The following is a 22,415-nucleotide window of genomic DNA, read 5'->3' on the forward strand; positions in this document are numbered from 1 at the left end:
AGCATTTCCATAACATAGTATAATTTTTAAAAGATGATTGCACGTGAAACTGCAGATCTATTGAGTAGAACTTGCTATTCCTTTTAAATATATAATAGTTATCATGTAAATTTTTTTCTTCCCTTCCCACCCTCTCCTCCTTCCAGAGTTCTTGGCAGGGAGTAAGGTATAAATAAGATTGAAAAGATGGGGGGGGGGGTGTAACTAGGTGGTGCAGTAGATAAAGCACCAGCCCTGGATTCAGGAGGACCTAATTTCAAATCTGACCTCAGACACTTGACAGGGACCAGCTGTGTGACCCTGGGCAAGTCACTTAACCCTCATTGCCCCCCCCCCAAAAAAAAGATAGGAAGGGGGCATGTTATGAAGGACTTTGAACATCAAATAGAACATTTTATATGGGAGAAGAGGAGAGTAAATTGATGTGGGATGGAATTTGGGGTCAAATTGATCATGAGTCATCCCAAAAGAATTATAAGACTCAGTGACTCAGTTTCCCAAGTTTTTTTGCAATACTGGAAGTGACCACAGGGAGAGAACCAGAAAAGTGGAAAAGTATCTCTCGAATAGTGAAAGAAAAGACAGTATGGATAAACTGATTATCAGTCTATTATAATAATCTCCACCTTGGGGAGGTACAGGGGAGGACTTATCCTAATTTGGAGTTCCTAGGGTCCTAAGTCAACCCCCGAGGCAGGTACCTTTTTCAGTGGAGGTGTGTTTTGGGGGTTTACACATCATAAGGTGAATCTGGGGAGAAATTTGACCTTTTCTGTGCATGTCTCTTTCTGATTCTCATGGCTAGTTTCACATTTTTCTTTTATTTCTTAATACTATTTCTAGTGTCTGTCAATTTTATCATTGTTATAGTCTTAGGCCTTCCCGGTCTAGCTCCCTCTATTCCCGTTATGGGTACTGATTTCTGTGGGTAAGAGAACCTAGCATCCTGACTTGTAAGTTATCCATTAACTGCAGTCTGACTCCCTTTTGGAGCTAACATCTGAATTAAAGCTTGGGTCTTAGGTTTTTCTGTTAACCCTTTTTCATCTCCTACATCATTCCCCACCTTTTCATATACCCTGGGAAAAAGGACAAGGATCATCTCTTCTGTTACTACTTCCTGCTGAGTGGGGACAAAGTAGGGGCCCACAGTGGGTTTATGAATTGAGGGAGATCTAGGAACTCGAGTTAGAAATGTAAGAACCACAACACAAAACACAAATGATTTACAAACAGACCAAGGGGCAACAGGGACCCTAATACAAAATAAATCTAAGAGTTCCATGAAAAACTGGACGAAGCAAGCAGTTGTGAATGAGTTTCAGCCATCCTGGTAACCTGTATGGCAGCTCAACCTTCAGGAGGTGTTCTGAACCATATAGACTCCTCAGTCCAGGACCACATTTACCAGAGAGTTTGAGCACTCTTCCAATTCCTGTAACCCTATTGCAGTAGAATTAGAAACTTGTTCTATTACCAAAGTTAAATTTGTAAGTATAGCTTCATGTTCAAGTAACCCAACCAAAGGTATAGTAAGGGCAGCAGGCGCTGGAGAGAAGGGCCTTTTTTCTTTTCATTGGAGGTGGTGAGAGGAGCAGCTTCAGGTGCAGGGAATGAGGTTTTCTTTTTTTTTCCCACATGTTCTCTTTACTAACCCCTAATATACTTTATTTTTGTTTTTTGTTTTTTGTTTTTTTTTTAGGCAATGGGGGTTAAGTGACTTGCCCAGAGTCACACAGCTAGTAAGTGTCAAGTGTCTGAGGCCGGATTTGAACTCAGGTACTCCTGAATCCAGGGCCGGTGCTTTAACCACTGCGCCATCTAGCTGCCCCCCTAATATACTTTAATAAATACTTAATGCCCAAAGATTGGTGCTATATGTTTCTAATTTAAGGTGACCACTCATTAGATTTTTAGACATCACAGTTAGAATTTTAGGCTTCACACTATGCTAGGAAAGAGAGAAAAAAAAATTATCTGGCCTCAGAGAGTTTTACATTCTACTGAAGAAGTATAACAAATGCACAAACAGTTAAATACCAGGTAATTTGTGGAAACAACCTTAACTATGAAGGATCAGGGGAAACAATGGAAAAAATAATACCCAAGCTGAGTCTTATAGAAGGCTACCAAGAAGATATGCAAGGATACCAAGAGTAATGGGTAAGAAAGGAAGGCATTCCAGCAATGGGGGGAATGGCTGATGCAAATGTGTGAAGCAGTATATGAAAGAATGACAAGTAAGGGGAACAACATACTAGTAATTAGGTTAGCTGGAAATTGTATGAAAGAGAGAGGTAAGGTTGAAGGAGGAAAGGGCTGAAAAGATTAATTGAAGCCAGACTTAAAAGCCAGGTTAAGGAGTTTATGTCTTGAGGGAAAATTAGAATATTAGTAGACTTTCATCAGGAAAATGAAGTGGCCAGACTTTTGCCTTAGGAAAACTATTTTGACAGCTGTATGGAAGACAGTTTGGAGAGGGGAGCAATTGGAAACAGGGAAACCAATTCAGTGGGCTATTATAATTATCCAAGAGTTCTTAAACTAGATTGGTAGGCAAGCAGAAAGAAAGGAAGGGGTTTGAGAGGTATTATGGAGAGGAATGCAATTGGTTAAAAATGAGGGAATATTGAAAGAGAAGCATCAAGAATGACTCTGAGTCTACAAGCTTGGTGACAGGGAGGATGGTAGTGCCCTTTACATAAATAAAGGAGTCTGAAGAAAGAATTAAGCATAGGGGAAAGATGATAAGCTTCACTTTGAATATGTTGGATTGGAGATGCCAATGGGACATATCCTGGTGGAGAGGTCCAGCAAGGAGTTGATGATATGATACTAGGGTTCAACATGGAGACGAGAGTTGAATATATAAATTTGAAAATCATCCAGATAAATATGCTATATAAATCTACAGGAGCTGATGATTGACCTAAAGACTTGGCAAAGCACTTCTCACAATAGGATTGGGGCAACAGGACCAAATCACCTAGGTTCACCCTTTGGATTTTGCCTATGCATCACAAATGACCTCATGACTTCTCCTCTAGAATTTGAAGGAAGTCTGGTAAATGAGAGTATTTTGATGGTTTTTCTGGGTGTTAAAGCAGGTGCCCACATCCTCTTCTGAATACCTTGGGGCTACAATTGTCCTCATATTGGAAGCAGGAGTGGAGTGAGGACCAACAGCTATACTAAAGGTTTATCCAGAGAGAAACAGGCACTGTGGCATTATGAGAACTGGGTGGCACTATACATGATGGATTGTACTCCCTCATAATGATAAATAGGGTGGAGTGTGCCCATACAAGGGGACATGTTTTAAGATAAAGACATGGTCCCTAGTACAGAAAAAGAGTAAGTGAGGTGACTCCTAAATAACAAGATTGCTTGTTGGTGTCTCCTAATTTTATGACTTGTGAATGGCCCTATCTACTTTTGGGTTAGATATTTTGAAAAGGTGGAAGAGTGTCTAGAGGACTGAAGAGGCTTCACATGCATCAGAGATGCTGAATAATTCCACCAGAGATCCCAAGTCTCAAAGTGTTTGAGGCTCTGGGTTTCTAGGGACTCAGAGATCAAGAGATAAGTCTTTGTTTCATGTGCTATAGGTATGTTGTGGGTATGCTTCATCCCTAGCCATCTTACAATGAGGCTAAAGAGCTGGTGCTGAGTGTGTGAATTCAGTTCAGACACCAAGGGCAGTAGAAAGCAACTCAAAAGGTATAGGAAGAATGATAATTATAATATTCCAAGAATGATTTTATGAATAGATATTAACAGTTATGTTTCCCAATGTCATTAATTTTGGTAAAAGACCATAAAATAATTTGTTTTAAAAAATATTTTGTAAAAAGTAATTAAAAACAATCATAGCTAACTGAAATTTCCAGCAATTACATCTCAATAGAATTGTCTTAAAATCTTTATGGTCATTTTAAAAAGTTAAATAATGTTCTATCATGATAGATAATCTAACCAATTTGAAGAAAAAATCTACTAGAGCAGGAAACTGGTACAAATAATGGCAGTAAAGATAGTTTAAGTTGTAGAAATATAGAAACATGAAGTAGAAATCCAGAAAAATTATCTATTTTATTTTTTATTTTCATTCACAAGAACTGTTATTGATGAAGAAGAAAGATGGCTATGTTTGCTTTGAATGAATGCTTTAACAACTGATAGCATGAAGCCTAAAAGACAAGTGGAATCTTGAAAGTATACATTACAGGGAAAGGGACCCACATGTACAAAAATATTTATAGCTGCTCTTTACGTGGTAGCAAGGAATTGGAAGTTGAGGGGGTGCCCATCAATTGGGGAATGGCTGGACAAGTTGTGGTATATGAATACAATGGAATACTATTGTGCTGTAAGAAATGATGAGCAGGAGGAGTTCAGAGAAACCTGGAGAGTCTTGCATGAGCTGATGATGAGTGAGATGAGCAGAACCAGAAGAACATTGTACACAGTATCATCAACATTGAGTGTTGATCTACTGTGATGGACTATATTCTTCTCACCAATGCAATGGTACAGAAGAGTTCCAGGGAACTCATGATGGAAGAGGATCTCCAAATCCAAGGAAAAAAAAAAAAGAACTACGGAGTATAGATGCTGAATGAACCATACTATTTCTTTTGTTTTTGGTGCTGTTGTTTTTTTCTATTTTGAGGTTTTTCATCAGTGCTCTGATTTTTTCTCTTATAACATGACTAATGCAGAAATAGGATTAATGTTATTATGTGTATATGTATATATATGTGTGTGTGTGTGTATATATGTATATATATATGTATGTATATATATGTGTATATGTATGTGTATATATATATATATATATATATATATATATATATATATATATATATATATATATATAACACCTATATCAGATTACCTACTGTCTAGGGGAGGGGGAAGGGAGGGGAGGGAGGGAGAAAAATCTGAAATTGTAAAGCTTGTATAAACAAAAGATGAGAACTATCTTTACATGTAAGGAGAAAAAAATTAAATACTTTATTAATTTAAAAAAGAAGAAAATATACATTATAACTTCATTGTCAAGAAAAGAGAACTTTCCAGAGAAAATTAAATGCTTTTAATAAATAACAAAACCAGCAAAAACCTCAGATCCCACATCTGTACCATCAAAAGAATTACAAAGTTGCTAAGTATAAAAAAACCTCATTCGAAAGGAAAAACAGTAAAGCTATTTAATATCTATTCATATTCAAAGGAATGTTTGGTGAATCACATATAAATCCACAAGTAATTTGATGGAAAAATGAATTGGCCATATGACTGAAGACCTTTGTATTCATTTAACTGAGAAATTAAAGTGTTTTTAGTTTTCATTTTAAGTGGATGATGTAAAAGATATAATCTATTTATTCAATTATATCTTATGCTATGTTGTTGAAACCGATGTTGGAGATTTCTGACTTTAAAAATCTATTTATAGCAATCCTATATCAAGAGATATTTTTATTATAATTAATGGATGGAATTGTTTTTACTGAAACTGATAAAATATGGGAGAATTGTATTGGATTCTTCACAAAGAGATCACAACCAATGTTTGGATGATTAAAATGTGGCCTCTTGGGGAATGTGAACACATTGCAAGTTTCACAAATAATCATTTGTATCAAAGATTCAAGTTGTTACAAGTGTAACAGGGCATGCACAAAGCTAATCTTGCTTCTGGTCAACCCCTTGGGTATGACAACACTAAGTGGGCTTTGAACTTGAAAGATGATAAACTCCCGGACTGCTCCCTGCTGCCATATGTGATTCAGCACTCTTGTACCCTTTGAAATGATGAAGCATTTATTGGCTACTGAACAGGAAGAGCTAAAGACTCTTTAACTTTTGACCTACTTCTCCACACTTTGTCCCAGATGTTTCCACAAAGCAGTCCTACAAGACTTCACATAGCCGTGCCCAAGCATCACACTTCCTAAACATCTGTAGCTGGTAGATTCTGGGACAGCAGCTCCTACCTAAAAGATGAAAAAAGTCTGCAAAGAATTTTATAAGAGACACTTTTCACCATTGAGGAAAATGGAGCTATCACACTTAATCTCTAAAACCACAGAGGTACAAATGGCATATAGAGAACAAAAAGAAAAGCATCTGTACTAAACCACATGTAGATACAGGCCATCTGCTAGAGACAGCACCATGGTGAAGGCTTTGCACAATTTATTTACAAGATAGCCAAAGGAACAGAATGTAGAAAAGACATAAAGAAAAATTACCCCCCCCCCAAAAAAGGTGATATAGAGAACAAGCACCAATTTTTTCCCCCTATTTTCCAATCTGTATAAATTTTTATGACAAAAATCTATACATATATCAAGGCATCCTCCATGGAGACCATCAGTAAGAAATAGGCTTTTGCAAACAATATTCTACAGTGGATCACATCTTGACCATCATACAATTCACTAGAAGATAGAGTACTAGATTCCACTGTGATTATTGTTTGTTAAATAAATATGTGTGTATACATATGTGTGTGTGTTTGTGTATGTATGTATATATGCGTGTGTGTGTATATATATATATATTATATAATATATATCTTTTGATTCAGTAGAGCCACTTTAATGGTTCTCTTTCTTTTTTGCCCACATCTATTTTTATTATAAAAATATTATAACTCTTTTTGTTTTGTTTTAATTTTTCTCAATTACATGTAAAGATATTTTTGAGTTCCAATTTTTTCTCCCACCCTCCCTTCCCTCCCCCTCCCAAAGCCAGCAAGCAATTTGATATAGGTTATACATTACTATCATGTTAAACATATTTCCACATTAAACAGAGCCAAAGGAAAAAACCAAAAGAAAAAATAAACAAGAACAATAACAAAAAAGCAAGAACAAAAGTGAAAATAGTATGCTTCAGTCTGCATTCTGACTCCATATTTCTTTTTTTGAATGTGGAGAGCATTTTGGGGGGTGGTGAGGCAATTGGGGTTAAGTGACTTGCCAAGGATCATACAGCTAGTAAGTGTCAGGTGTCTGAGGCTGGATTTGAACTCAGGTCTTCCTGACTCCAGGGTTGGTGCTCTATCCACTGTGCCACCCAGCTGCCCCCATGGAGAGCATTTTTCAAATGGTTCTCTTTCAACAAGATGTCTTCTTTGCACATGCATCAAAATCATGCAAGATTCCTCAAAAGCTATAACAAAGGTAACCTGGTTGAATGATTGTCCAAGCATTAATAGCAGTCAAGAGACAATATATTGTTATAGTCAAGTTGTAGCAGATGATAAATGAGCTATGAAAACCTGCAGTAAAATATGCCATTAGCTTCATAAACACACAATCAAAAAATATGAGTTGGTCATATGGTGAGAGTCAGTGGTGACCATTGCACAGCTTGGATGCTCCCAAATGTACTTGTGATGTCAAGAGAAATCAAGGAACATTCCCGCAGGATGATTGAAAGTCCTCTGTTCACCATATGGTAAGGTAGACATGAATGGGTTGTTATCTGCCTTGCTGAATGGAACATTTCCATCAGTGAAGTCAAAGATTTATTTGAGTATTTTCATATTATCCAACTATCTGCATAAATATTATGAAGCTGATGAGTTGTATCTCTATTAATACATGTTCTACTTGGCAGTTTCAGTGTGACATGTAGGAAGCATTCAATGTACTTATCAAACATATAAGTTTCTCTAAAGCTCCCAAAACAGTAAAAGAAAGAAAAGCAGCAAGAGGAAGAAAAACAGATAAATCAACAACAATATGTGATACTGCTACAGCAATTCAAGGCTTACAAAACATTTTCTACATATCACCATACTCGCTTTTGAAGCTAAAGCCTCCTTACACTAGCTTGGAAACTTTTAAACTGTAATTGTATTAAGATTTACATTCTGGGGGCAGCTAGGTGGCGCAGTGGATAGAGCACCAACCCTGGAATCAGGAGTACCTGAGTTCAAATCCGGCCTCAGACACTTAACACTTACTAGCTGTGTGACCCTGGGCAAGTCACTTAACCCCAATTGCCTCACTAAAAAGAAATTTTTAAAAATTAAAAAAAAAAGATTTACATTCTGGCTGTATCAAAAACTTTTTTTCAGTCTTCTCTCCAGAGCAGACAGTTATTCATTCATGATTTCCTTTCAAGAGAAATGGCTTCAGAGTGATTTAATTACATTAACAAGTAAAATCATCAGGGGCAGCTAGGTGGTGCAGCGGATAAAGCACCAGCTCTGGATTCGGGTGGACTTGAATTCAAATCCAGCCTCAGACACCTGACACTTACTAGCTGTGTGACCCTGGGGAAGTCACCTAACCCTCATTGCTTAGATCCAAGTTGGACTATATGACTACACTAAGGTCTCTTCCAACCCTAAAATTCTATGATTCTGTGATAGTCCCATAAAAAGTAGAGTCAAAATTAACAGAGGACAAGGTTAGAAGTATAGAATAACAGAGCCACTCCTGGTCAGTTCTGAAATCTCAATTCACCGGAGCTTTTTACCATGGGAAAATTCAATTAATGTCAAGATTTTTTAAAAACCTGGTCTACACTTGCCCCATTCAGATTCCTTTTTTTTATTTCAATTTTATTAATTTTCCAATTTGTTCCCTCCAAGCTTTCACACTTTGAAATGAAAAAGAAAATCCTCACAACTAATTTGCATAACCAAGAAGCAAAATGAATTCCCATATTGACCAGGTCCAAAAATGCAGGTTGCTTTTTGCATTTTAACTTCATCACCTCCCTGGTCAGAGATCCTCCAGTATTGATGTTTGTCATTTCATTGATCAGAATTCTAAAGTCTTTCAAAGTTGTTTATCTTTACAACAAAGCATTATCAATTGTTTTCCTGTTTCTATTCACTTTACTCCGTATCAGTTCTTACAAGTCTTTCCAATTTTCTCTGAAACTGTCCATTTCATCATTTCTTGTGATGCAATACTGTTTCGTTATATCTGTATACCTTAATTTATTTAGCTTTTCCCCAATTTATGGAAACCCCTTTAGTTTCCAGTTCTTTGATATCACATGTGGAAATTTATTTTGATTTGGGGACCCTACCTTTAGGCTGAGATTAGAAAGCTTTAGGCCCTCAGGGTCTCTTCTGTGTGGGAGGGGCTGGTGCCCCTCCTCCTCAGCTTCAGCTGAGCCAAAAAGCCCCATGGGTTGTACAAGACACCAGGTCAGACAGCTGGGGGGAAAAAGCCGACCTGAGTGGAGGTATCTGAGAGATGCTGGACTCTGGCATAGCCTGTGCTGAGGCATGAGCTGCTCGAGCACACCCTGCCCCCCCACCAGCCACAGCCCTGGCTAGCGGATTAGCTTGGTGTATGGGTGCAAGAAGCCCCGAGATTTGAGTGGAGAGAAGAAAAGGTATATATAGACCTGGGGGTTAGACTCAGGGGGGGCTGACAAGGTACAGAGGCTGACGAGATTAGAGAGGTTTGGATGTACAAGACGAGGCGGAGAAGAGGTCAAGTGGTGGCTGATAAGATTGGAAAGGTTGGAACGTGGTAGACTAGAGACGGGGTTACAAGGACGCAGGAGAAGACGAGAAGGACTAGGAGCAGGGAGAAGAGAGGCAGAAGGACAGACTGACGGAGCAGACAGACAGAGGGTCTGTGAGAGAGAAACACAGGAGTTCAACAGTGGCAGTAAGGAGAGGAAAGTTAGAAGCAGGGGGATTTACAAAGTGAAAGGGGCTCGGAGTTAGAATAAAGGGCCTGAGTACCCTGAGGTGAAAGATGGCTAAGGCCCTTATTGTATCAAAAAAGTTCGAAGCGCAGCAGGTGAGAAAGAGATGCAGCGGAAAGAGACCACAGGAAAGCAGTCAGGTTGTACATGTTATTTCCCTGTATTCTTAATTTTCAATAGTATCTCATAAATAAACTCTGCTTTGATTATTTAGGTAAGAGGCTTCTTAATATTTTGCTTATCAATTTGGGAGTGGAGCAGTGTGGTGGGACTTTATAAACATCCCATATTGAATTAAACCCAGTCAGATAGCCTAGCCAGTTAGTCAAAAGTCCCAGATTAGTACCCCAGTCAACTTTAGCCCCCAAATTAGGCTAGTCATCAAAAATATTTTTACATTCGAATGGTGACTGCAGCAGGACTTATGGCCCAATTATAATTTTTCTAAACATCATTTTTCATATAATCAAAATTTTTTATAAGTACAATTATTATAATTTTCCCAGGTTAGTTATAGTTAATAATTTTTTTGTACACACATAAGGAGCTGCCATCGATATTTTTTATACATATGGGTCCTTTTCCTCTTTCTTTGATCTCTTCAGGTATATGCCTAGTAGTGATATCATTGGGTCAAAGGGCACATTCACTTTAGTGACTTTTTTTTTCACCCAGATTTCTTCACTTAATGTTTCCCTGGCTGTTAGAGGTGGGCTTAATTCCAGTTCAGTTTCATTTAGTTCAGTTTTTGTTTGAGGAAGAAATGAGACATTTATAAATCATTGAACAGCTCACAAAAAGGAAGTTTACTTTGCCCTAACACAGAAAAGGGGGCAGTGAGGTGGCACAGTGTCCTGCCCTGCAGTCAGGAGGACCTGAGTTTAAGTCTGGCTTCAGAACTAGCTATGTGATCTTGGGTGTAAAGAATTAATTGTTATTTGAGGTTTTTATGACCCCATCTTTTGGCTAGAATTTTTTAAAATCTCAGCGTGTGCACTTACCTGGGGCTCCGCAAACAGCATGGTGCTCCATCCACTGGTTGTAGCCATCACCATGGCACTGGCACCTCACATCATCACCATTCGCCAACACCTGCGTGGGCCTGGCAAAATTATAATGATTGGAAGCCCAGTGAGGGCATTCATGTAACTGTCAGAGTGGCCAGCCAATTGGCTGGGGGCTGTGTGTGGTCAGCCTGGGGTCTGCTGGGAAGAAGGGAGGTTTTTCACCATTGTAGCTTGAAGCTGGAAGGTGACACGGTGCTGCTGTGTGTTCTCAGTTGATTCCTGGGCTGTGGTGTGATTCAGGTTGTATTACTTCCCTTTCCCCATTTTATTTCCTTTCCTTTAATCCTACTGATCCTGTTTATGTTTTTTTAAAGTACATTCTTGTTAAATAAATCCTGCTCTGTTTTGAGGGAGGCTGTTGGTCTCCTTCCTTGCCCCAATATTGCGGCAAACCACCTAGCTAACACTCCCCAATTAAAAATTGGTCCCTACATGGGCAAGTCACTTAACCCTGTCTGCCTCCATTTCCTCATATGTAAAATGAGCTAGAGAAAGAAATGGCAAACCACTCCAGTATCTTTGCCAAGAAAACACTAAAGAGTTGGATATAACAAATGGATAAAAAAACAAAAACAAAAACACACATTAACACAGCAGACATGTAACAAGGATAGAGTGGCAATTATCTTCAGCTTTGATAGACTCAGCATCCCTCAATTCCTTAGAGAACATGGTCTTGGGCACCCACCAAATCTGAGAGACCTAGATTCCATATAGCTGGAATGTTTTATGCCCTTAGGTGACCAAGAAGATGCATCAAGGGAAACATGGATCAATCAGATCCCAGAGGCAATGTTGTTTCCTTTTAGGGAAAATGAAACCATGTTGGGAGAGGGAAGTAGGTGTCATGGGCCTAACCAATGATGTTGGGAAACACTGGTGGATATTAGCTCTATCACACTGGCACACTCACATGCTCTCTTTAGAGTCCTAATTTTGAAATACAATAGGGAAAAGACACCTCACATTTATCCTGTTCCTAGATTATCCTATCCATCTTCCAGCTCCATGCACTGCATATTCTTCATGCAGAGTTCTTTTCCCCTTTGTCTCTACTTCCTGGTTTCCTTGACTTCCTTCAGGGAAAATCTTATCTTCTGCAGGAAGCTTTTCCTGATCCCCATTCCCTCTGAGATTATCTCCAATTTATCCCATAGATATCTTATTTGTATAGAATGATTTGCATGTTGTATCCCCTATTAGATTGTGAACTCCTTGAGGGCAAGAATAGTTTTTGTCTTTCTATGTGTTCCTAGTGTTTAGCACATAGTAGGCACTTAAAAATGTTTTTTGACTTAACTTGGAAGCCAGCCCAATCCAGAACTACAAGTTTGGTACAAATATCCACAATGGTTACTAATATTACCATTTTATACTCTAAGATAAGAGTTTTTCTCTGACATACTACATGCGTTTTTTTATAGGGAAGCACTCCCCATCTCCCTAGTGTCAAAGTCTCATGGAGAAAGGAGAAAGTCATTTCATTACTGCCTTTGTAGGGAAGCATTCTCTATTTCCTAGATAATGGCAAAGGGCAATGGAACATTTTTCAGATGCACTAATCTAGGGTGAGCAGACCCCAGACACTTTTTTGTTGTTGTTATTTTTCAGTGATGTCTGACTCTTTGTGACCCCGTTTGGTGCTTTCTTGGGAGAGATACTGGAGTGGTTTGCCATTTCCTTCTCCAGCTCATTTTACAAATGAGGAAATTGAAGCAAACAGGGTTAAGTGACTTGCCCAGGGTCACACAACTAGTAAGTATCTGAAGCTGGATTTGAACTCATGAAAATGAGTTTTCCTGACTCCAGGCTTGGTTCGCTATCCATTGTGCCAGATTGGAACTCAGGTCCTCCTGAATCCAGGGCCGGTGCTCTATCCACTGTGCCACCTAGCTGCCCATGCATAGGGGTAGCTAGGTGGCGCAGTGGATAAAGCACCGGCCTTGGATTCAGAGGGCCAGAGTTCCAATCTGGCCTCAGACACTTGACACTTACTAGCTGTGTGACCCTGGGCAAGACACTTGACCCCCATTGCCCTGTCCCCCAAAATTATTATACATTTAATTATAAATGTGATATTATAAACTTAATTAATAAACTTAAAATCATTTTATTGTAAATAAACTTTTTACAGATATGATATTTTCACCTTAATATCAACAATCAAATACACATAGAAAAGGAGGAAGACAATCTTACAATAAAGCATTTGTTTAACAAAGTTTAATCAATGAATTGATTAACAAACACTTGGGGGGGCAGCTAAGTAGCACAGTGGATAAAGCACTGGCCCTGGATTCAGGAGGACCTGAGTTCAAATCCGACCTCAGACACTTAACAATTATTAGCTGTGTGACCCTAGGCAAGTCACTTAACCCCAATTGCCTCACACACACACAAAAATTTATAGGCATAAGTCACCAAGCATTTATTAAGTGAGTACTATGGGCTAGGAACTGTGCTAGGGGTGCAAATGCAAAAAAGAAAAAAAAGAAGATAGTTCCTGCCTTCAACAAGCTTATGTTCTAATGACCAAAGACAATATATAAAAAAAAAGACATGAAAAGGACAGTGGGAGGGAGGAAGGTCCAGGGCCATAGTATAGAAGACTGGAGAGAAAGGAGAGGAGGAAAGAAGTGAGGAGGGGTGGGCATTTCCTCAAAATCGAGGTTCCAAGAGGAAATCATTCATGAGAGTAGAAAGCCTCAGGTGCAGAGGGATCTTTCAGGGGTAGAAGGCTACAGAAAAGGAATCCTCCAGGTGAAAAGACAGTTGAAACATGAATGAGAAGTCCCAAGAGTTAGGAGCAGGACTAAGAGAGGAGTGAAGGAGATAGAATGAATAAAAGGAAAGTCTAATATTTGCATTAAAAACATCAACTTTATGAGTAGTGGATGGGGAAGACAGTAACTGTAGAACTTTGGGCAAGTCACTTCACCTCCTTGGGTTTCAGTTTCCTCAGTTGTAAATGAAGTAGTTGGACTAGAAGATCATAAGATCCCTTCCAGCTCTAAGTCTGTTATTCTATGATTGGATAATAGTTCAAATGAAATAGGTCTGGTAATTTTAATACATTGCAAGCTTAATGCTAGTCAACATTTTGCTAAGACAGCAAAAAAAAAATAGAAAAGAAAAGAAAAAAGGCAAGGCAAGGCAAGGCAAGGCAAGGCAGGAAAGGAAAAGGAAAGAAAAGGGAAGGGAAAGGGAAGGGAAGGGAAAAAGGAAAGGAAAGGAAAGGGAAAAAGGAAAGGAAAGCAAAGGAAAGCAAAGGAAAAAAAGGAAAGGAAAAGAAAAGAAAAAGCTAATGTGACCTTGGTCAGCTAGGTGTCAGAGTGCATAGAGTGCCAGGCATGGAGTCAGGAAGACTCCACTTCCTGAGTTCAAATCTGGCCCCAGACACTTACTAGCTGTGTAACTCTGGGCAAGTCATTTAACCCTGTTGACCTCAATTTCCTCATCTGTAAATGAGCTGGAGAAGGAAACAGCAAACCACTCCAGTATCTTTGCCAAGAAAACCACAAATAGGGTCACAAAGAGTGGAACACAATTGAAAAATGAAAAATAGAGGGCTTAGCCTATATTTATATAGACTCTCTAAAAGCTCATCATACCCTTTGACTGTAAATATCTGATATGTAGTAGATGGACATCATTCTAACCACAATTCCCCGCTTGAGGATAGGAGACAAAGGAATAATCATTCAGTCACAGTCATTTCTCTACTCTTTACAAAGGTAGACATTTCAGCCTGCCTTGAAGACTTGGAATATGGGTCTTTCCAAATGCCACCTGGGTCCTTGTGGCCAAGGCTGTTTAAGCCTTGTAAATGAAATTGTAAATGTAAAACCACTGTTTTACATGCATTGATAACCTAGAGAGCATCCAGAACAGAGCAATCAAGATCAGGAAAAGCCTCAAGTTGTTACCACATAAAGCCTAGTTAAAGGAACAGGAGATGTTTAAATTAGAAGAGAGAGGGGAGAGGCAGAGAGAGAGAGAGTGAGAGAGAGAGAGAGAGAGAGAGAGAGAGAGAGAGAGAGAGAGAGAGAGAGAGAGAGAGAGAGAGACTTGGAAGAACTTGATAGCTATCATCAAAAATCAGATGAGGGACTAGCTTTTTTTCTTTTATCCCAATGGGTAGTACTAGAGGGTGGAATTTTCAAAGAGGCAAAATTAGGTTTGATAAAAGGAAAAAATTCCTAACAATTAGGACTATTACAAAGTAGAATTGACTACCTGGTCAAGTAAAGGGTTTTCCTCCCCACTTAAAGCATCTAAGCATGGGATGATGTCTACTTGTTGGGGATGTTTTCAAGGAGATGATTAGTCAAGTACAGGCTATACTAGAAACAGGTGTTCTTAACCATTTTTGTGTGCATCCTGGACCCCTTTGGTAGTCTGGTGAAGCCAATGGACCTCATCTCAGAAAAATCTTCTTAAATACGTAAAATAAAATATATGGTGTTACAAAGGAAGCCAATTATATTGAAATATTAATATTTTAAGTTGATGGACCCCAGGGTTTTTAAAACCTGGCACCAGATGATCTCTGAAGTCCTTCTGAACTGAGATTCTGTCAATCTAGAAAGCTCTTCTTATGCTAACTCAGCTCCCTGTTGTTCCCCTCTCTATCCAAGGAAGCCTCACTGCTCCCTCTAGCCTCAAGTCCTCCCTTTTCTTGGACTTCCTGTCTTTTTTCCTGCTTCCTGCTAAGGTCATCTGGTCTCTATTTTAAACCTTGTCAACACCTGATTGATAGTGAGCATTTTTCCATGAGTAGGCCAAAGGAAAGGTTTTTATCCACCCATTTCTGAAATATACTATAAAGATGAAGAATCAGAGAGAGTTCCTCTCTATCCCTAATTTGCAAACCTCATAGGGTCAGTGTCATGGAGTTCAGGATTAACAGTTATCTAATTGTTTCAACCTGTTCATTTTCTTTCCTCATACACACACACACACACACACACACACACACACACACACACACACACACACACACATAAAATCTTGAAGGCAAAGACTATGGCCAGTTTGTGTAACAGAGGTACTAGAACAAATGAGGCCTTCCTGACTCTGAGGCCAGCCTAGTATTGACTAAGCCATGCTGCTTTACTTCATTATACACAAACACACACACACATCTATGGGAGGGGGAGAAAGAGAGAACAGAAAGAGAGGAGAGAGAAGGAAAGGAAAGAGGAGAGATGGAGGGAGAGAGAATAGAGAGGGGAGAGAGAGAGAGGAGAGGGAAGGAGGAGAAGAAAGGAGAGAGGGAGGGAGAGACAAAAGGGAAGGAAAGAGAGGAAGGGAGAGAAGAGAGAGAAGGAAAGAGAAGGAAGAGAAGTAGAGGGAGAGAAGAAAGTGAGGGAGGGAGAGGAGAGAGAGGGAAGGAAGAGGGGAAAGGAGGTAAAGGGAGGGAGGGAGAAGAGAGAGAAAGGGAGAGAGAGGGAGAGAGAGGACAAAGGAGAAAGGGGGAGGAAGGGACAGGGAGAGTCATACAGGCAGAGACAAAGAGAGACAGAGAGCAGAGGAGGGAGAGAGGGGAGGAGGGAGAAAGAGGGAAGGGAGTGAACAAAATCTCTATGAAAAGAACAAGTCATTTTTCATGTTAGGGAATCTCTAACATTTGACATAGCTTAAGTCCTTAAAATGTACAATTCTACCCTGAGTTCCTGACAGGATCCCTGTACAAATACCTTCCAATTCTCTCACCACTCTTCCCAGTACTTGCCAAATTGAAAAAAAACTTAGCCCTAAAAGGAAAGCAGAGTGTCATTAGATTAGATTGTCTCTAGACAAGAAATAAATGCACTTTCAAATGAAAACAGACAAATTAATTTTTTTAAAGCCCATTTGAAAATAAAAGTCAGAGGATTGGAACACAGATTTTTAACAGCAGGGGAAATATCTGGGGAAGGAGAATAAATTGGAGGAACTGAACAACAGGGGGAATAAAGAAAGCAGAGTGGGAACCTTGTATGGGGCTAGTTTCACCTGTTTCCAGCTGAGCTGTGCAGATGTTTGAGAAGATATGGGGCTCACAAACCACAGGCTGCTGACCTCTACTAAATAAATCAAATTCCATATCAAAATAATTGAGCTAAAATGCTCATCTGTCACAATGAATTTCAGAACTGGATGGAGCTTAAGCTGGATGGTTTTATTTAGTGTTCATTTTCAAGAAAAATAGAAGCCACTTAAATGGTGCTACCTTGATTAAGAATCCTCTGAGAACAGAGCTCCTTGAAGATGAAGTGATCCTTTAAAAAAAAATACATAAATCAAGGGAAGCTGTGTTGGCCTGCTTCATGTCACTATACCACAGTGTTCCCACGAAGGTACATGCTCAAATGATTGGGTGATGAAAATTCTTCTGGGAACAACTTCCATTTCTCCAAACACAATTGAAGGTAAACAGGGTCACACTAGGCAAAACCAGGAAATCACAAAAGGTTGCCTTAGGTGTTCCCAGTCTAACAATAACAATAATAATTATAATGATGATGGTGATACCTTATAACAGGCAATATTGCTCAGTGGATAAAGACTTAGCCATGGAATTCTGGTTTTGAATCCTGCACAGCTGTACAGATATGTAAAAATAAAGGGACAGGAGAGCAGTAGTCATGGTGAAGTCATGGGAAGAAGGATTGGCCAACAAGCATAGGAGAACCAGTAATAAGAAATGAGCTGGGGGTTGCATGCTTCCTGTCCCTGAGGAAGCTTCCTGACACCTAACTGGTGTCAGAACATGGGTGAAACTGAGCTCTCAGATGAAAGAAGGATGAGAAAACTTACTGTATTTGAAAAAGAATATGTGGGCAGAAGTCAGGCAGGTCCCGGTCATTGAGACTCCTCCTTCCATTTTATGGTTGCTAGGTGTCAATCTAGCCTACAAGTGTTCAGTTCCTTCCTGTTGTCTAGTCTAGTCTAGGAAGGAAGGAAGGAAGAAAAAGAAATTATTTCATATCAGTTATTTATATTTCTTTTCTGTCATTATCTCCAGTCTCCTCTTTGCCCTGCTTTCCTAGGGAAGTTGAGCTGGGGTCTAGCCAAGGACTAAGAAGAGACCACTGGATTTAACAGTTAAAAGATCTTTGGTAACCTTGGAGAAATCAGTTTCTGCTGAGTGATGATAATGAAAACTAGATTACAAGGAGCTGAGAAGTAAATGGGAATAAAGGAAGTTAAAGCAATGAATTTTTATGAATTGACTGTGAGAGTGAGAAGAGAAATAGTGTATAGAAGGGAGATTAGAAGCAAGTAAAGCTTTCTATTTTTTTTTTTTAAGGATGAAGGAGACTTGGGTATATTTGTAGGCAATAAGGTAAGTTTGGATAGACAGGGAGAGATTGAATAATATACATAGAAGGAAGATGATTAAGTAAGAAAAGGGGAAGGGAAAGAAGCATTTATGAAGCACCTACTATGTGCCAGGCACCATGTTAAGCACTTTACAAATATTACCTCATTTGATATTACATAAAGACAGGAGACGATGAGATCGAGGGCACAAATATGGAAGCTGGCCTTGGTGGGGAGTGGGAGGGGGAAGGAACACCTCTTTGTCAGAGAGTAGAACAAAGGAATAGAGAATGGGAGAGTATCAATATGTGGTGAGGTGTATAATAGAGCAGAGGAAGCTCTCACTAATGGCTTCTATTTTCCTCATAGAATATGAGGTCAGTTCTTATGTTGAGAAAGGTCAAGAGATAAAATAGGAGAATAGAAGAGAGAGGAGAAAGCTTAGAAAATTCAATAAACATTTGATAAGCACCTAGTATGTGCCAAACACTGTGCTAAACATTGGAAAATTCCTCAAAGTAAGTGAAATAGAGTCAATGAGTGAATATATGTAATAATGTATCAATGTAACAATGTATATATGTAATCAAAAGAAATAACATATGTAAAACATTTTGCAGGCCTTAAAATGCTATATAAATGCTGGTTTTTTACTATCATTATTATTCTAGGAGAAAGTTAAAAGGATTGCCTTGTTTCATTGAGGGCCTAGTTGGAATCGATTAACATTAATGTGTTGTGGCCCAGTCACCAGGATTGTGTGATTTCTTCTAGCACTACATATCAGCACAGTGAGAAAGGAGGCAGAAAATGGGGATAATCCAAGACTCAGATTTAGCAAGGTAAGAACGATAATAGCACAGTGAAGAAAGAGATTCATCTTGAGTAAATATCAGAATTCACTCTTACAAAGTTGACACTGCTAGTTTTTACTTCAAATGATCTCACCGCAAATGTAATTTCCAAGATAATTATCCAGGCTATCAATTTTCATCAATATTATCATTGAAATGGGTCAGATTGTTGATTTATCATCATGTGGATCAATATCTTTTTTATGTTTCACATCTGGGTGATGCCAATATAAATAGGTTATGTAAATGCTTAGGAAGTGCTTGGCAGATAGAAAGTACTACATGCATATTTAACAACAATGGATTCTATCATCTTTTAGGCTTGAAGAATTGAACAATATACACTTTTAAGATGAGGATCTGGCTAAACCTGAAAGGAGCACCAATGCTATTCTACTTAGGCTAGAATTTAAATGATCTTTTTCTGGCATCCAGAAATTTATTCCCTATAAATTTTCCTTTTTGAACTGTTATTGCTTTGTGGTGTTTTATTCTAGTGCAGAACAATAACTAGCATGAAGCAACTGGCTTTGACTTAGTGCACAAATATGGGGTGGAGGACAGATAACGATTCTTCCTTATGGTCTTCTACCAAACCTACACTGACAAGCATGACCTCCTTGTGATCTTGCTCCTTCAAAGAGCCCTGCTCCCCCATTTCCACAAGGGTCTAGTCCTCATCACACTCTTCTCCTGGGATCCACCTTTCTCCACCACTGCACCAGAATATCTTTATGCATCTAACCAGGAATGAACTGCCCACATTATACCACTAGGTCTAGAGACTTGTACCATGGGAGACAGCCAGAATCAGCAATGATAGTGGTTCGTGCTCACCTCCCCAGCATCATTTTTGGACTCTTTTATCTACTTGCCACCTTCCCCCAGATGAATTTGCCCTACGTAAGTGGTTTTGCCTTGATGTCTTAATAAAAGCTTCTTTTTAAGTCTTCAAATATTTTTCAGACTTGTCAAGGGGAACTTTTTTTCTACTTGCTAGTTAAAATAAGAGAAGGGATCACAAGAAGAATTATTAAGCACCTTCTATGTTTAAAGTAATATACTGGGGATAGAAACACTGAGATACAACTCCTGGGGCTACAAAAATCAAAAAGGCTGCAGCCTCCAAACTTAAAGGATCTCCTTCCTTCCTTCCTTCCTTCCTTCCTTCCTTCCTTCCTTCCTTCCTTCCTTCCTTCCTTCCTTCCTTCCTTCCTTCCTTCCTTTCTTTCTTTCTTTCTTTCTTTCTTTCTTTCTTTCTTCCTTTCTTTCTTTCTTTCTTTCCAGGGCAATGAGGGTTAAGTGACTTGCCCAGGGTCACAGAAAAGTAAAAAATAATATTTATTTGTAGTAGTTGTTAAAAAAAAGAATGGATTAAGTTTTAATTTTTTGAGAAATTCAGAACATTAGTGTATAAGTAATAATTTTAAATAAGAAAAATAAATAGTACTTTTCAATATTTTATATTATATATTATTTATAACTTTCCAAAGTGCATTATCTAACATATATTATCTCATTTGATCTTCATAAGAATCCTTTGAAATAGTCAGGGCCACCATTATCATTCCCATTTTAGAGATTAGATAACAGAGGCTCATAAAGATTAAATAACTTGCCCAAAGACATCTGCTAGTAAGTGCAGAGGTGGAACAAATACCCAGGCCCATTTATCATTGTTGCTTCAGCTACACCACAGCATTTCTCTATAAGTACAAGATAAATTTTAAAATTCCATGATGAGAGAATGAATAATAGAGGTAAAGAGAGATAGAGAGGAAAGACTGGGAAAAAGAAATATGAGAAGAAAGAAAAAATAAAGAAAAGAAAATATAGAAAGGAAGAAGGAGAAGAGAAAAAAATCTCTTGAGAATCACAGGATTTTAGAATTGGGAAAGTTTAATAGTCATGGATCCCAACTTCTACTTGATAAATGTCTTCTACCACATCCCTAATAAGTGATCATCCATCCTTCCCTAGATTTCTGATGATAGAGAACTCACAACCAATGAAGGAGGCCCATTCCATTATCTAACAGCTCTACTTCTTAAGAAGTGCCTCTAAAATCTACCTTCCTAGAACTTCCAAGTGGTCAAATTGGAGTAAAATGAGGGAGTGCTGTACAAAGTCACCAGCCTCACTCTCTTCTCCAGAGCCATCAGGGTCCAGTGGCAAGACACAGATCAGGACAACTGGAGATGGCCCCGAATATTTAAGACAATTGGGATTAAGTGACTTGCCCAGAGTCATACAGTTAGTAAGTATTTAAGGTGAGATTTGAACTCAGGTCCTCAACTTCAGGGCCAGTGCTCTATCCACTGTGCCACCTAGCTGCCCAAAGAGGGGGAAAAAGGACCGAAACTATCAAAAATCTCAGGGAGAAAAAAAATCAATGACCCTGGTAAGGCAGAAGTTCGGGGGACATAAGAATGAAGAGGCAGACCTGGAACATCTATAAACTGGTTGAAGGTAACCTGGGTCTAGAAGAAGCTGTGGGTGCATAGTCCATGCAATAATTGTTTAATATATTTTAATTTTAGTTCTTTTACTTTTCAGTCATGAATAAAGACTATAGAGTTAAGCTAAACATGTGGTCAGATCAATTATGCTATAATTACATGATTAGCATTCATTGAAATACAATAGAGGGGGCAGTTAGGTAAACAGTGGATAAAGCATGAGCCCTGGATTCAGGAAGAGCTGAGTTCAAATCTGGCCTCAAACACTTGACACTTACTGGCTGTGTGACCCTGGGCAAGTCACTTAACCCTCATTGCCTTCCCCCCCCACCAAATACAATAGAGAAGAAAAGAGGATAGAGTTTTCCTTAGTGAGTGGGGGCTTGAGCCAAAATTTATCTAATTCTCTACTTCCTTAGATCCTCCACTTACTTAGATCAACAAGGTCCCAAGCCATGCTTTATCTCATTCACAATTCTACTCACTTTTTGGGATTCTTCTCTTCCCCCATACCACATGCCTTAGCCCCTAAAGAAATATCAACCTTAAGTTCCAGCTCTCCAGATTGGTGACTCCCACAACTGGACCAATGTTTCAGGAAGGGCCTCAGACACTCTTCACCTCAATAGCAAATCAACTCATTCTGTGTTTGCCCCTCCTTATTACTAGTTTCCTTTCCTCTATGCAGGTAACCCTTCCTCCCATATCCCTTTACAGGTCCCCTTTGTTTGTTGTCTTCTTTCATTAAAATGTAAGTTCCTGGTACTGTCTTATTTGCTTATATTTATATCCCCTGTGCTTATGCCTGACATACAGTAAGAAATTAATAAATGCTATCTAGTATCTATCTAATCATTTATCTATTCATCTATCTCTGTATCTCTGTACCTCTATCTCTATCTATCTATCTATCTATCTATCTATCTATCTATCTATCTATCTATCTATCTATCTATCTATCTACCTATCTATCTATCTATCTATCTATCTATCTATCTATCTATCTATCTATCTATCTATCTATCTATCAT

The sequence above is a fragment of the Dromiciops gliroides genome, chromosome 2 (genome assembly GCF_019393635.1).
Source record: "Dromiciops gliroides isolate mDroGli1 chromosome 2, mDroGli1.pri, whole genome shotgun sequence".
Taxonomy (NCBI): domain Eukaryota; kingdom Metazoa; phylum Chordata; class Mammalia; order Microbiotheria; family Microbiotheriidae; genus Dromiciops; species Dromiciops gliroides.